Source organism: Manduca sexta, chromosome 26, assembly GCF_014839805.1.
Source record: "Manduca sexta isolate Smith_Timp_Sample1 chromosome 26, JHU_Msex_v1.0, whole genome shotgun sequence".
Taxonomy (NCBI): domain Eukaryota; kingdom Metazoa; phylum Arthropoda; class Insecta; order Lepidoptera; family Sphingidae; genus Manduca; species Manduca sexta.
The window spans coordinates 11,636,880-11,651,486 of NC_051140.1; positions in this window are offsets into that span (position 1 = coordinate 11,636,880).

Below are 14,607 nucleotides of genomic sequence, written 5' to 3' on the forward strand. Positions count from 1 at the left end.
TATTAGATGTTCACTGAATTGATTTTTTTTAAAACGGAACTTATGCCGTTTTTAACACGGATGCCTGGTGGCAAAAATACTGAAAGGACGATATGTTTAGGAATCTATAATAAGTACATAAAATTTATTAAATTACGGACCCGTCACAACAGCTAAGTCGTTGTATGGAAACTTATTATAGCTGTGCAAAAGGTCTAGTAATATTTAATTATACAAGCTAAAAATATATTATCTGAGGCAACAGTGGAAAGGGACGGAATAGAAAATACATTGTATTTTATTTTACCGCTGCCTTCGCAGTTATACCCGTCTCCATAAAGGGCTTATAAAACACAACTACTTTGTAGCTAATCTCTTCTCTGAAAAACCTACTTTAAAACGCTACTTAAATATAAACGTTCGAGGTTAGTAGCATTTATTCGCATACTATGAATTACCACGAGATGTGACGTTATATATTTTATATATCTAAAATTGAATCAACTTTACTAACCTGCAATATTAATAGTAAGAATGACTGTTGAGTATGTGAGAAATCATTTTAATACTTTTACATAATTGTTTAACTAAAGAGTAAGTGCATCTTTTGATAAACTTTATTTACTATTCAGCTATTCAAGTAAAAATAAAATTTATGAAGAAATATTTTTGTTATTATCAATCTAAGCCCAGACGTAGATGATGTTACTTGAAAGAACATCTGTGATTTAGTAACTTTAGTCTGTTAAATCGAGTGATTTTCTTATACGGCACTTAGAAGTGCAACAACACCAAAAATATGCGTTTAATAATAAGTCGGTTAGAATTCATAATTAAATTTTATCTTTTATGACATTATTGTACTTTTATTATAAAACTAGCTTCCGCTCGCAGCTTCGCCCGCGTGGATTTCGGACTTCAAAAATGGAGCCGGTCGCGAACGTTCGAGAATGTTCGTTTTACGAAGCTACTCGCTAGGTGATTCGCTAGCCTCTAGGTGCCAAGCAAGCCGCCTGCCTGTGCGTTCGCGACCTTATATATATACAAAAATAATCCTTATAGCATGATTCAGTATTCACGCATGATGGCTTATTATTAGCGTATTTCATGTATAACTTTGGTGATTCTATACCGATTTCTATGATTCTTTTTATGGAATATTTAATAATGTTAACTTTTTAATTAGGGATGACTGAGAGTGTTATAAACGTAAGAGTAGACAAATATAATGAGAAAGCTTCGAACTGCTAAGCTATCGGGAGTTACAAGTGTTATTGTGAGTCAACCATAAAAGATAGACATATGCTGTCGTGGGATATTTTTTACATAATTTTAAGGAGAATATTTCCGTCATACATGATTTCTGTGTAGCTTTAACCATTAAGATTGCACACGCGACGGAAGCTTAAAAATGGAGTAACTTCTCCCGTTTTCCCAACATTTCCCTTTACTGCTCTGCTCCTATTAATTGTAGCGTGATGAAAAGTATACTATAACCAGCACAGGAGTATGACAAATAATTGTACCAAGTTTCGTTAAAATCCGTCGAGTAGTTTTTGTTTCTATAACGGTTATACAGACAGACAGACAGACAGACAGACAGACAGACAGACAGACAGAAAGACAGACAGACAGACAGACAAAAATTTTACTAATTTCATTTTTGGCATCAGTATCGATCCCTTATCACCCCCTGATAATTATTTTGGAAATATATTTCATGTACAGAATTGACCTCTCTACAGATTTATTATAAGTATAGATGAGATCTGGTGTACTGAGATGTACCTATAATGAATTTCTAATTTGCATTTATTAATTACATAACTTACCATAATGGTACATAAATCAAAAGAGCCTCTCACTCAAATTAATGCTATACGGTCGTAAAGTTCGGAATCGTTACTTTGTGAAATAATAAATGAGAATTCCTTAAGATGGAAATTCTTTGTTAATTAAATTATTTAAATGACTTTACTGTCTCAAAGTGCAGACTACTAAATTATTTGGCACAATTAAGTTGGCTGAAACCTTTTGCCTTCCATTGATGCTTTGAAGATCCCTAACAAATGCTGGGTAATTAGGATCGCATGTTTATGGGTTCCCTCTGTTGCTCAATATACACTTCGACTATAATAGTCTCAAAGAATGGTAATATTTCGGCCATAGTACAAAGTATATTGTTTAACTAAATTGGATAGGATTATGTTTTTCATTTGCATGAAGTTTAAAAATAATAAAAAAATATTAAAAATGTATTCCTAATATGGTACGACAAAGAGTTCACTGACCCTGATGATAAGTGAAGTGAATCCCAAAAAAAAAAATGTCAACTAGTAGGAGCTAACAACAATCCTATAGGTTGAACACGTTTATGCTGGCCTGCCCGTTACAGTGGCGAAGGGTGAAGTTTTATAAAAGGAAACCCGACACAACTTATAGGTACTTACTTGCATAAATGAGGTTCGCAAATCGTTCTAATAATTAGATTTTACTGAAATTACGAAAGGGAAGCAGGAATCGGGTTCTATGAACCCTTCGCCACTGCTACCTAATAATTGCTTCTTCACGGTCCGCTTGACGATCTCGATGATAGCGTCGGCACTTGTAGACTAGTCTTTGCCTCAAAGAAGCGCTTCCGTCAGGGAATGGATGCTATGTAATTTCGCAAACCATCCCATTTTGCCGACGAATAGTGACAGTTGACTGTTGAGGCGAGGCACGCGGTATTGTGCCTCCAATTAAACAGTGGTTAGAAGTACCCAGTGAGGCACCAACCGTCACATTATTCGGACGGAAGTGGGTCTTCAGAAGGTCTTGCAATGACGGCTTGTGTTCTGCCACATTTGGGATTCGGGTGGGTTAATTTTGTATTTTCACGCAGGCAGTTTTTGAAATTGGTTATGGAAAAAAAATCTTTGAGAATTCTATTCAGTTAAAAAAAATCTTAAAGGTTATTGTTTATGTCTTACAAAACAGTAATTCTCGCTTTTATATTCATTACGAAGGTCAATAATTACTATTATTTGAGTAGAAAAATCACGACTGTTGACACAATAATTTAATTTTAATTACAAACTTTAGTATTAGACTTTTATGAAAAGTTTTTGCCCACGGCTAAGCCCGCGTGTAAGAATCGGTGACATACAGACAGGCAGCTTTTGGAACATTGTTTTATAATGTGTATAGATTAAACCGTGCCACTCACATTATCCTACACGTAAACAGCAAATACAATGATAATTTAATTTTACGAAAATAGTATCTAAAATTGTATATTTTAAAATATTGTTCCAATACATAGACGATACAACAATCAACAGATTATACATATTAAACTAGTTAAGAAAACATTTTATACTTTATTGGTGGTAATTTTGAAAGTCTAATAATGTAAGTTATGATGAATTTTCGGCGACATATTTAACACATACATGCTGCGTCATTATTAAGAAACAGCAAAGTTTTACTTGAAACTAAAATTAAGTTCTTAATGCTTTTAATATCGTTTATTCTTAAATATATTTAAATATATAATATTTATTCAGAAGGCATTAAATTATTTTTTCTTATTGTATATTTGAGCTCAATAGTCTTTTTATATCCAAATCACAGCGAAATTGCAAATTGGTTATTTCTGAAGGTTTTTTTTTATATAATTTTACTCCGAAGTAGTCGAAATCCTCTCATTTCTTCTTGTGGAATTGTGGCCATCTATCAGCAGACACGTTGAAGGAGTCGCTCTTGTGAGTTTGACGACTGACGAGGGTCGTAAGAACCTCTCATGTGAAGACGTATCCAGTCTGTGGTATGTGCACAATGCAAAAAAAATCATACACGTGTCATGAGTTCTAGAGTATGTACGTACATTGTACGGCAGTTAACAGATATACTTATGTACATATTTGTCGATACCGAATGGTCTATGATATAGAAAAGAATGTTATGAAGCAACTATATTCTGTATTATTGGCCTTACAGGCTTATATATATGTATTACTTTGTATTTTTTCTTAAAGTATCCGATAAGGAAACAAGCTAACCGGTCGCCTGTTTAGATGTGCCCATTAACACCATCATCTTCAATTTATTTGTCTGCATATTTTAGTCTATGAGGTTTGTTACCCCTACGCCCTTTACATATAATATTACGGATTACACGGAATTAAATAGTAAAGCTGTTTAATTTATTGTAATCGTGCCTGGTTTCCCAATAAAACATAACTGGCTACAGCGTTGCTCGTAATAATTGTAAGTGGTAGGGGCCCATTTATATTTTCTCTGTCACTATTCGATTACCAAGTTTTGGCTGCATAACGGCAAAGGTAGATCTAATTCGTAGTTCAGAATCCCGTTGTAGATGTTACAGCCAAGAGTAATTGTTCAAGGAACGTTCAAAGTTCTTGTTTATTCAATTATCGCATTGAGTGCGGTCTGTTCGTAGATCAACAATTAATAATACGATGGAATATTATTGCAAATAGATATATAGGGTAGATTTCTCAGATAATGTATTTACCCTTGATATGTGTATTGCTAGCTTATACGTGAGCTTCTATTTCATTGCTCTGAAAATAAAAAAATAACATCTAAACATAACGTTAGCGATAACGATTGTGTTTGACCTACTAAGTGATTATATTCCAATATAGATTCATGAATTGTGATTATGTAAGTGGGGATTTATCCAATGAGTACATTGGAAATTATCGTGGTTTTATGTAGGAAGAGGAGCATTTTGAGGAAAATGTCGTCGAAGGGTAAGACGAATAAAATGATTAATTACTCCTATCTCAGTTGGAGGAATTTTAGATAGTACTGTAGTGCCTTTTAAACACGCTAGTGTTGGGCTCCCTCGATAAGGCCAATAGAATTTGAGATGGTTCGTCCGTACGTTCGTACTATCCGAAGTTGTGGTATTAAGTAATAATTATAACAGATTTATAAAATATTTTTATCCAAACATGATCACAAGAAATCATGTTTTTGGAATTTTTGTATACTCATTATACTCCAATTGAACACCTATTATTCGCCGTATTGTTTGTTAATAAGTCGCGTAGATAATTAAGGATATAGGCAGATAATCATAATCAAATTAATACAAACAGTTATCTACGTACTAACTTTTGCCCGCGGCTCCGCCCGCGTCATAAAGATTTTCGGGCTTAAGTTTTCCGTTATAAAAGTCACGCTATATATTTTCCCGGGAGCCTATGTTCCTCCCAGGGTCTCAAATTGTCTCCATACCAAATTTCATCTTAATACGTTGGGTAGTTATTGAGTTTAACACGTTCAGGCAGACAGATGCAGCGGGAGACTTTGTTTTATAATATATTTTAGTAGAACTTTTTAAGAGGAACAATCCCGTCATACATCATTGTTGCATAACTTTAACCGTTTACGCAGCGCACGCAACGGAAGCTCTCAAAACTAATAAACTTTTCCCGTTTTTGCAACATGTTTCATTACTGCTCCGCTCCTATTGGTCATAGCGTGATGATATATAGCTTATAGCACTCCACGAACAAAGGGCTATCCAGCACAAACAGATTTTTTCAGTTCGAACCGGTAATTCCTAAGATTAGCCATTACTGCTCCGCTCCTATTGGGTATAGCGTGATGATATATAGCCTATAGCACTCCACGAACAAAGGGCTATCCAACACAAAAATAAATTTTCAGTTCGAACCGGTAATTCCTGAGATTAGCCATTACTGCTCCGCTCCTATTGGGTATAGTGTGATGATATATAGCCTATAGCACTCCACGAACAAAGGGCTATCTAACACAAAAAGATTTTTTCAGTTTGAACCGGTAATTCCTGAGATTAGCCATTACTGCTCCGCTCCTATTGGGTATAGCGTGACGATATATAGCCTATAGCACTCCATGAACAAAGGGCTATCCAACACAAAAATAATTTTTCAGTTTAAACCGGTAGTTCCTGAGATTAGCGTGTTCAAACAAACAAACAAACAAACAAACAAACAAACAAAGAAACTCTTCAGCTTTGTATAGTAGTATAGATATGAGTAAAACTATTTATAGATCGATTAAAGTTCCCAATTCGAATGCATATAGTTTAATAAAATGGTCGTAATTCAAATTAATATTGATTTATGTTAACTGTTCACCAAAAATTACAGGCAACCACAGCGCGCAATGATAAGTTATTAACAAATAATATTCAATTTGATTAATAGGTACTTCTATTATATGAAACTCGAATTGATGATATTTAATTACAATGCATTATTGTCGTACATTTTTCACGCATGAATTCTATAATAATGATCTACTTTCCATATAATTATTTAATTCAATATAGAGAACGCAATTTACTGTAAGTACCTGTCTTCTTTACTTAAAATTAATAATAAGTGTTTTAAATTGATAGGCAATAGAACAAAATTTTACTGTTTTACAAATAATTCTAGTATAACTAACTCCACGATGTGGTTTTGTTTATATACATGAATAAAAGGTAGCAAGGGCAGTTAGATAAACTACGCTAGCGTTTTAATGTGTGCTGAGTGCGGCCATGTGCCAAATAGCCACTTTAAAAGTAACCACGACATAAAGGCGCTGTTGATAAGCTGAAATCTTTCACCGAACCCATTTGCTCCCAATTACTTTTTATTACTTTGTATTGTGCACTATGTATTTAAGAATGTTTATCTATAGTGTTAGTGCAACTTGTTTTTTTAGTGAATATGTATTTTATTTTTTATATTTTCCACATTTATGTAAAGAGTATATCTGAGTTGTAAGTGTTTAATGCTAATATATCCAAATTTGTATTTCACTTAAGGTAAGAGCTGAATAAATTGTATATTTGAGTGTATGCATATTATTTATATCATACATAAGGAGACCGTAGAACTAATTCGTAGATCGAAGTGACGAAAACTTGTAGCCACGTAGTTGTCGTAGCGAGAGCGGAAGACTGTCCTGCTCTCTGAAGCGGAATTGTTGTGACGTCAAAGTCACTGCGCTCAGTGCGCGGAACGCCGCCGTGGCCCCGTCACACGCATCCGGGACCACGAATCTAGGCCACTAACTACAAACAGATATAGTTTTTACTGTTCAAGGGTAAAAAATAAATTGATTTTTGATATCGATGGATAATTTATATAATTTATGAATACGAATAGTGAAAATATTTGAATGTTAGACGTAATATGTGACAATATTAAATGTATTTAAATGAAATTAGACCATATCCTTCGGATTTATAGATAGGCTACTGTATACAGTTTATGTTGGACAGTGAAACTTTTATACCCCTAGAAGTAATGCCCGTGGGCGCAGCCGCGAGCGGCGCCTGGAGTAGTATAGCATTAACAATTATGTTCTCCACCTAACTAAATGACGTACAATGTAATTTGATCTTTGGGTACGTGGCAGCTTTAAATCGCGAATATCGTAAAATTGGAAACACAATTCTGGGGAGTTATTCTCTATGACAAAGCGCTAATGCTCGTCCAGGTTTCGAAAGAAGCAGTCGCTAATAGGCCGTTAAGGGTAACAGCCCTGAAGAAAACTGAACTCTAATTCAATACGGTCCCGTCGTCATCTTAGTTACTTAAAATATGTGACAATCTGTTATATTATTTGTGCATTGCAGATTCAAGACGGATTTTAAGTTATCATAAAGAATACAAGTCCGGAATGACGCAGATTACGTGACGTAATGTGTTAATATCCGACCACGTCCTGTAATTATATCCGCGATAAAATCACGTTTGATTGCATATAGGTAAATATTATGTCGTCGTGAAATATGTCTCATATGTATCTTTAACTATCCTGCACAATATAAGTGTACAATAGCATGATTATTGGTTGTTTGTTTGTCTTTCATACAGCGGAATAACAGATTACAGGTCACATTTTTGCAAGAGATTCTTTAATTTGGAAATAATATTGTGGGGTTCCGTTGGACTTAAATTATGGCAAAAAACAATTATTTTAGTGATAAATGTAATGACTGATTTTTGATGTTTATTATCATATACATTTTTACTTATATTGTGATTTATAATATAAGAGGGTAATCTAAAAAACAATTTGCAAGTAAAGAGGAATAACATTTAAAATTTTAGAAAAATCGTGAAGCCAAAATATATGTTATAATAAAACCAAAATAAATAAGAATATTGGTGTGTGACATGGATTAAATGCTTCGAAAATGTCCGCGTCAACTGCCGTCGGTCGTTGTATCATTATTTAGTCCTCTCTTGTATGCGTCACGTGCATCTGTTACAACACAGCAAATAATATTAAAATACAGCACCTTTTACAAGGATTTATTTTAAAAGTTTAATGTATGTTTTGCTTTACAATTACATTAACCGTAGCATCCAATAGAACGAACACCTAATAACCCTGAAATGTACCTAATAATGAGAAAGAGCATATTTCTTTTAACGTTTTCAATTTAATTTAAAGCACATTTTTCTATGATTAAGAGGAAAATGAAATGATTCTAATAACGCGACTATTAATGATAATTATGACATTATTAAAAAATTTAATCAAGAAAATATACGGTTAAGAACTAAACGCTTCAAAATAAGATTAAATTCGTTTACAACATTATCAATGAAATACTTATTGGCACTCAAATACGTATACAGTGTTCATTAATCATTCTCATTATTAATAAACATGATAGTAAATATAATTAAATAAATTAATTATTTTAAGGAAGTTGATTAGTTAAGGTACTATTTGTTATTAAAAGGCAGTTATTTATGTCATTTCCACCTTTGCAAATGTTACACCAACATAAAGAAAATAATGCGCTCATTCCAAATCGGGTTAATTTAAGAGAACAATAGAACAAAAGAGCGGATTGGCTAGTTGAGACACGTGCCGTTTACATTCTGTGAACAGTTAGTTCGGTTCTTTTTGGTTTACGGAACAGAAAGGGTTAGTTACTTATACAGCGTTAGTTATACATTTAGAATTGGGTACCGGTTTTATCAGAACCAAAATTAAATAAAAAATAAAATGTTTACCTATATTTACGAGATATTTAATATATAAATAAGCACGTATTACGTACTTAATTATAAAAATAATAAAATTCATAAAGTTCATTTAAGTGCGTTAGGGTTAAATCGGACGCTTTTTCGACGTGTTAAACAGTCTCCTCGAATTATTTTTTTACAAGAATTCTATAGAAGTTATCATAATGAATCATTAACTTAGCTATATGTTATTAAATATACTAAATGGCATATATTTTTTCAATTCCTTATATATAACAGTTAAAGTTTTATAAGGTTTTAAAAAAGTACCGCACTTTTAGAAATGTGTGAGAAAGATAGGACCTTCACAGGTATAGTTCGGACTACTCTCTAAAACCGTTTATGTTGAAAGGATTCTAAAATCCATAAAAAGAGTATATTCTTATCTAGATAGTCATTTATAAACATTCAAAAAATTTAATGAATTGCGTAAGATATTTTTAGAAGCGAACTTTGTTTTTTTAATAGTTCTAGGCATACGATCTTACCTCTCATGATTGACACTGTAGATATTTTTAAAAATATTCGAAGAAATAGTACATACAAATGTAAATAAATAACAAATAAACAAAATTGATCATTCACCTGAGCTAAAAAAAATTACATAATTACTGAATTCAGACGTTTTCGTATGTAAATTTTGACACACACTTGCAATATTTTACAAGTGCTAGATCGAACGATTTTTATCCGTTCTTTAACGACAAATAATTGTAAGCGTAAAGATCGGATCTCAGGGAATATAGGTGTTTCGACAAATGTGAATAAACAAGTCACAAGATTTATTTCCTTTTTGATGCTATACAACTACTAAATTAATTTAAAACAGTAAATACTAAATTAAAATTAGGCAAATTCTTGCATGGGGTTAATCCGGATCTGCCAGGGAACGACGATATACCGATATTCTGTTTGTTATCACCGTAAGCATTATTTACTTGACGGAATCATTTATGTGAACTAGTGGAACGTAGGGAACAAAATGGGGTCTCAGGTAGTGTTGTCTAAAAACAAAAATTATAACACAATTGCAAGTTATTTGATTTATACGATTTTACACCTCCTACGATCTTACCCCAACGCGCTTAATTTATCTCATCCAAATAACCTACTTGGACAATGCAGGTATACGAGGTTCTTATAATCTTACTAAATTGAGTTTCGTTCTAATTTGCTAAAGGTACGCTGGGAGGGTATGAATTCATAAGATTTTGTTAGCAGCGGTATTACACTCAATACCATTGAGTCCGTATCTCGTAATAGTGACACGTTTCTAGTAGACTCCCGCATTCTATAGTCTACGACAATGTAAACAGGGCACAATCGTTGCCAATCGTTAAGCTTTAACCTTTCTGTGGTCTTTTGGATTTAAAAAGAGCAATCCTAACTTTTTTAAAACTACAATCTGCACTATACAGGTCATACAGTTTATAATTTTAAATATGTTTGTAGGTTTTTGTGAATGTTTGTGTTTGTGCACTGAGATCTGATTATATCGTTTATTCGTTTTTTAGAAGTTGATGGCAAATAGATTTTTGATATCCCCATCGATAATATTACAATATATTTGAAACTTTCACTAATTTCCAAGCATCAAGTATATAGTGTTAATCTGAAATTAACATGTTCTATTCCAAAATATTGGACAGCATTCAGTATTTAGTTATGCCGTTTTGCTTAGATCGTTCTGTCGTTGGTATTAACCGCAAGCCTTTTGTTGCGTCGTTGTGCACAGGCAAATCTAGCTATTTGCAGACTTCAGATGGCGGATTGTATCTAATTATGCTTGCTGTATCGTATCTCCGTCGGATTGTACCCAATTATCTATGGCGCCAATTAAAAGAGAAAATCTGTACGTATACATTGGTGACTGCGGTTTGGAAAATTGTGCGAGTTTCCTAATTGGGAGGTTTTTGACACGGCACCAGCTTCATGCTGTTGCGAGTTTTAGTATAAATTCACAAAAGAAGAGGAGACAAGTAAATAAAAACTGAGACTAAATTCATATACCTAAGTATTTATAGAATAAAAATATTAATAGCAGACATGTATTATATACTGCCCACTGCAGACCACGGGCTTCCTCTACTACTGAGAGCGTTTCAAGCCCTAAATTTATGGTTATATATGTATATTATAAATATTTAATGCAAGTTAAATATATTTTTTATTTCTTTGAATGGCAGACGAGCTTGCCGTTGGTCTGATGGTAAGCAATACGACCGCCCGTAAGCAGTAGAAACACCATCCAACACCTTGCATAACAAAGTATTATTTGGTATTCCCCTGCGCCAGCCATCCTGAGACACGAGATGTTAAGTTTCATTATGTCTAGTAGTTACACTGGCTACAATGTCCTTTAAACAGGAACATAACAGTGACTGTATACTGGTGCTTGGCGGTAGAAATAGACATTGCGGTGGTCCTACTCAGGCGGACACTCACATATGAGAGATCTATCACTAGTAACATAGATGGTACTTACTTATCTCTTTTCTGATTTTAAAATTCAAGTCATAATTAAGTCTGTAATTTGTGTAAATTTCATTACATTGATCAAAATTCCCACGATCAGCAGTATTTGCGATGAATCTGAATTCGGAGTGAAAAACAAGGACACAAATTGATTGGACTAGCGAGACGAGATCAGGTTCATCCTTTTAGCTGGAGGATTGATTAGACGACTGCTTTGCTCCGGTAATTAATTAGAAGCACCCGCCAACTTCCATTCCAGTTTTTGCGTTATCAGATTTGATTAAAGTTTTAATTACGTTGCTTAAATGTGGAACGTACACATATGATTGGACGTTCGGCGAATGTTAGTTTATATTACTTTTATATTGAAACACAATTGGTCCAATGTGCCTAATTAAAATCCAAATTTTAATTAATGTTATATTAAATATAGGTACACGTGCACCTCTGCCTACCTATTTGGGATAAAAGTGTGATTTGTGTTTGTTTCTTTTGTTTTACTACGTACGCTTAGGGAAGCATGGCTGAAGATTCATTGTGTATTGAACGCGTAACTGATGAATGCACTACGTCTCGTGGGGTTTAGTTTCGAGGCCATTTTGCGTGTGTTTGTCAAATCAAAGTAAATTCACACAATTGTTGATTATCCGATCTAATGCTAAGACCTCTCCTTTCGTAGCTTAACGCACATTGGCGGCGAGGTTAAATTTATTTACTAATCCGGCTATTTATCAGTTCCTTTCAAATAATATTGTTAGTATATTTTAAAAACCGTCGATGTGAGCCAAGACGCCGTTTAGCCTATGGAATATTTTCTTTAAGCCTTTTGAAGAGGGTCATGTTAAGGATGTAAGGAAACACGAATATTTAGGCCTGATGGTGTGCGTGTGAAATAATCTCTGGAATCTTATTACACTGTATTATCGTGTACGTAATAATTGTTGTATTGATGAAACCTTTAAGAGTGTTAAAATAAAAAATAAAACAATGATAAAAAAACCGGCCAAGTGCGAGTCGGACTTGCGCACCGAAGGTTCCGTACAAACCTGTAGGTAAGTAAAAGTTCACTCATCGCGACAATCGAGTGTCATAGTTAGGGTATTTTTATTGCAAAATAAAATCCGTAACATGACAATATGGAAACTGGAGGAGCCTAAATTAAAGCCATAGGTCTAAAAATTTAAGGTTTTCGGAATTTTTCCTTTATATGTGCTATAAAACCTTGCTTCATGCCAAGTTTCAAGATTCTAGGTCGACTGGAAGTACCCCTTAGGTTTTTTATTCCCTTGCGAGTAGTTGCGAGTTTGAAAATATGCAGCTTAAATTGCTGTTTCTTTTTATTGCGTCGACATAGAAGTTTGATTTTGTTCAGCTTAAAGGTATTATAGACCTGAATATTTGATATGAATTTCAATTTAATACCTCTACGCGTTCATAAGGAAAGGGGTAGTATCGTTAAAATTATTGAAAATATTTTTATCGTATGTCACTAAAAATTTACGGTTTTCGCAATTTTTCCTTTATTTTTACTAGAAGACGTTGTTGCATACCAAATTTCAAGATTCTCAGTTCACGGGAAGTACCCTGTAGGTTTATAACGCCATCAAAATATACGGCTGCATATTTTGATGCCGTTGGCTTCGAAGTTTGATTTTTTCACAGCTCCAAGGGCCAGTAGATCTGAGTATTTGATACAAATTTCAGCTTAATACCTCCACGCGTTCCTGAGAAAAAGGGTCTTGACAGACGGACGGACAGACGGACAAAGTGATTCTATAAGGGTTCCGTTTTTCCTTTTGAGGTACGGAACCCTAAAAAGAAAATAGGAATTACATAGACCACTAAGTAGTTTATAAGCAGTGTTTGTTGGACTATAGAATGTGTTCAATGCTTAAATATCCTTCAGTTTATGATAAAGTTCTACTTTTGGTCTGTATAGTACCAGTCAAACGGCAAGAAGTGTTTTATTTATAGTTCGGATAACGTCTATGATTCATCGAATATGAATCACAATGGTGATTGAGTGTGATTATATTTACAAAAAAGATAGTATGGGTATGATATTAAAATTATAATTTTCCGTTTTACTACTTTCTGGAAAATACTTGTTATCATAAAATAAATTAATCCAAGTCCATGATAAGACAACTAATATCTAGTAAATTAATAATTTTTAAGAAACATTGTATGCCTGATTATTTAACCATTTCTGCGATATACATATATGAGAAAGTAGATATGTCGTGAGGGCACATTGGGATAGAAGAAATAAATCACAGGCGATATATCTCATATATTAGTGACGATTATTAAAAATGTTGGCTGCAATCGCTTTATTGAAATCGCACATTTCGTTGATTGCTTTGACCTTTGTTTGAATTTGTTTGAACGCAGTGTTCAATTATCAGATCAATATATCGAGCCCCCGAAAAGCGGTTAGATTACCGATGCTGAGGGAAACGTATGTGCCTCGATCTTTTATAGTATCTTAAAGAACCATTTTTTCCCACTCCGTCAATTTTATTACAGAAGATAAAAAATAAGGTATAATAAATCTCATTTATTATATGTATCCAGTTATGAAGACTTCAATATAAAATTTTACTACTAGCTATTCAACGAAACGACTTGTTTTGATTAGCTAATTGAATACTTTTAATGCCGTTATTTTAATAATGGATGCAATATCTAATAATATTGTGTAATGCGTATTTTCCCATACTTTTTTGTTTTATTTTTATTCTAACACGACGATGTGACTGCACATCTCTTGTTGGTAGATGCGATACCGCCCAGATAGAGTATCAAATGGCAACAGACGATGGCTATCTCGTGCCTTTCGACACAATCATGCCGACCTTCTGATTCAGGCCGTGATGGCTTTAACTAACAAGCTATTGCTTCACATTAGAGCACGCGTGGTTTTCCTGAGGAAAGGAGAGGAGCGGATCAAGTTGAACAATACCTCAGTGTTTACAATGTGGATGGTCTGCTGTTGCAATCCATTCAAGGCATAGAGTAAGTAAGTAACGTTTTGTGTGGATTATTATGCTTTATCCTCTATGAAACGATACGAAGGATAAACTCCGCAAAGTTTGGATGGAGATAATAGCGT